Source organism: Dendrobium catenatum, unplaced genomic scaffold (assembly GCF_001605985.2).
Source record: "Dendrobium catenatum unplaced genomic scaffold, ASM160598v2 fragScaff_scaffold_370, whole genome shotgun sequence".
NCBI lineage: Eukaryota > Viridiplantae > Streptophyta > Magnoliopsida > Asparagales > Orchidaceae > Dendrobium > Dendrobium catenatum.
In genome coordinates this window covers 4791747-4795428 of record NW_021318832.1, presented here as the reverse complement: position 1 = coordinate 4795428, position 3682 = coordinate 4791747, and positions in this window count along the sequence as shown.

Below are 3682 nucleotides of genomic sequence, written 5' to 3'. Positions count from 1 at the left end.
CCGGCTTCCCTGTGTTTGCGAAACCCCGACCAAGGCCAAACCCCGTCGAGCCCCTCCGGTGAACCCGTCCCGACGCCAGCCCTAGTCATCCCGACGCCTCACTCCCGTCCGAAGCCAGTCCGAAAATCCCAGAAGAAATCCGACTGAGATCCCTCTCCCTCACTCTCTCGGTTCCAAACCCCTCCTCCCTCTCCCATTTTTCTCTGCTTGCACGATCCCAGGCCAGAATCGAGCCCTTGCTTCCTCTCCAGTTCTTGACTCCAGCCCCACCCAAGCCTACAGCAGCTCCCCCGATCTCCCTCCTTGGAAGCCCATTCAGCCTCCGGGACCGAACTTGACGAGCTCCTCCATTTCTGACCGAGTCCACGCCACCTGGACTGACCCCGGTACCTCTCTCTCTCTCTCTCACGTCGAAGCCGAAGCCATCTCCTCCGTCGCCTACCCTAGCTGAACCCGACGCCGAAGCCTTGCTCGCCATCTGCGCTTGCCAGGTCCGAAACCACCAAACACAGACTCTCCATCGTCACTGGTTTTCTCCTTCTCAAATAGGTATATCTCTCCATTTTCATCTCATTCTTCTTGCTTATTTCTTGTTCCTTCATTTCTTCTCTTTCCCTTTACCTGTTTACACATCTCCTGCTGCTATCTCTACTTCTCATTTCATAATGCTTTTTTTTTTTTTTTTTTTTTTTTTAGGGTTCCTCATTCATGATCATCATTCATGAAACTATAGAGCTATCTTTAAAAATGCATTAGAGAAGTAGTGATCTCTACCTCAATCTTACGGGGAGTCTGAACAAACTATCCAGTGTTGTTCTTTGTTGTTTGGCCTCAGTATGCTTATCTCGTTAGCTGATAATGAGTTAATTTATATATATATTTGAAGTAGTAGCAATGTTTATGCTTGCTCATATTGATAACCGGAGATGACCTATGGTAGGAAGAGTTTTAATTATCTTTGGAAGTTTTTTTTTATGTGTCTCACGTGCTCCATGTAATTGTTTCTTTCTCTATTCCAAAATCTTGGTGAGCTTTGTGAAAATCATAGAGGGTTATAAAACTACATGCTGCTCTTTATCCAAGTATGCATGCAAAGTGTTTGTAGTAATAACTGTTAGAAATATTATTTCCATTATGGGACTCATAGCCTTTAAACTCACTATATTATATTTTCTTTGAAGTTGATCGCCATCTGTATGCAGAACTTAGCATGTTTATGTGAAATTACATATTAAGATTTGAGGTTGAATTGGGATTTTATGAGGGAAGGTTTGAGAGAGCTCTAATATGTGAACATAAACTAATCAAAACATTTATTTATTTTCTCTAAAAAAAAATGAAAGAGATCTCCATTTGATTCTCTGCCATATATATTTGAGGGTGATCATTTCTTAAATCGCGCTGCTTCAAAATCAGTCGCCATTATTCTTCTTCTTCCCCGAGATTAGTGAATCGATTGTAGTTTCCAATATGATTAGAATGAGGTTATGAAATCTGATTTTGTTGTTATTCTAATATGATATTTATTTTGTGAATTGCTATCAAGATTATTTAGAATAGAAAAAAAAAGCACGTTTTTACAAGAGATGTTATTTTCAGATAATGTTATAGGAAATCTTTATTAAATTATAAAATTCATACATATGTCTTCGCTCCGATACAATGTGTGGCTTTGACATCGATGAATGGTGGTAATTTCGTTTCTTTGCTCTTTCTATCTATTTCATTCATTGTGATATTGTACAATGCCAACCTTAGCTTGAATGAAAGAATTGTAGATGATTTGCATGACACTACAAATAAATTAGTGATATTTGTTGCAAACAGTTCATGATTGAAATATTACAGAAAGAAAAGAAATTGTTTGAACCTCTCCTTCCCTCCATAAAGCGATGATTTGTAGTTGCTGCAAAGCATGCAATAAAAATTAAGCTTCATCCTATAGATCTACACTCATTTCTATCTTAAACTGTATCTATTTAAATAAATTTCTTTATGGTGGCTTGCCCTTTTGTCTCTTTATATATATATATATATATACATGGAGTCTATTGTCATGTTTGTTTTTAGAAAGAATTAAAGATGTGATATGTTATTTGAGAGAATTTTGATTTAAAAAAAAAAATGCTTCCGCTGACATTTATTTATTCATTTATTTTTATCGGTACATTATTGTTTCATGAGAAATGATTTTAGAAGCATATTTGATATCATATGATGAGTGGGTTGGAGATCAATTTGACTTTATAAAATTACAGTTGGCGATGAGATGCTTATGTAAACTTTAATATCCTAAAATTATTTTGCTCATTGGGGTTTTGTGTGGGAAGTCATAGCAATGCCTCTCTAATGTGTTGGTTTACATTGAGCATTTGGTATATGATATTCGTTTGCGGTTCATGACATGTGATGCGATATCCTATGTGTAGTTTGAAATGATCATGAAGGGTCGTGTATGGATTGTGTAGATGATTTCAATCAAGTTGTTGTGCAAGTTGAATTCTCATGATAGCTTGTTTCGCGTACACTTAAAGATATCGCACATCAAGTGCTCGATGAAATGCCATTTTTTTTTGTGAGGTTTGGAGTTCTACAAAACATAAGCTTGCATACGAAATGTCTTAACCAAGGGTTTTGTAAATTTTTGGGCGAAAGATGAGGATTTCAGACATTAGGCGTGCTGCTGTAAGTTTGTATTTGCAATTTTATTTTGTTTAAAGGGAAAATTGTGTCAGAATTTCGTCTACAAAATGAATATTATTGTAAGGTTGAATTCTGATGCTCGACAATTAACACTACTGTACGGTGTAATCGGCTACATTCAAGGTCTCGTTCACTAAAGTTTCACTATCTCATACTTTCTTTACTTGTGCCTTTGATTTAAAGTCAGGATCTGAATGAGGCAATGGAATCGGCTCTTCTTCCAATTACCTGTGTGTGATATCCTATGAGCTTTTACTTGCTGGTGTGATCTGCTTCCTCAGTTTATTACTGAAGGGAGCATTTGAGAGGAAAGATTTGGATTTTCCCAATTATTATCATGGTTTTTTTTTGTGCTATGTATTTGCTTACATCTAACCATGCAATATGGTTTGTGTTCTCCGTATAACTCCATTAGTAATTTGCTGGGAGATGTTTCTTTGAGTTTGTTACATAGGCTATATTATCCTTTTTTTTTTTCAAAGAAATGTGATACATTAATCAGGTTAATGTGAATTGGACCCATCTTTTTTCTCTCCGATATTTGTCAAGAGCGAATGCCAGGAGAAGTCTTCATATCATTGAATGCGCTTTAAGGTTTTATTTCTATCCATGCATATGTGACACAAACGAAAGTTGGGTGGCTACAAGAGTTGTTTCCTTTGGGTTTTAGAAGGAAGTATGTGTAGGAAAGATATGTGTATTTGTGAAAAGTGTTTGGGAAGGCTTTATGTTGGAGAGCAAGTGGGTGTTTTCCTTTTCACTTATGAGTATTGATAAGTTTCTTATAAAATATCATAAAGATGGGTTTGAGCTATGTGTTGCATTAAGTGGAGTTTGTCGGAGACCATATCATAGCTTATATTTCAAATATTTTGCTTGGGCTGGGGCATATTTCAGTTTTGGAGAGATGTAGCGTTGATTTTCATCCTTAAAAGATGTGTGTTCTTCTTTTCTTTTTTTAAAATATATAGTACCATCC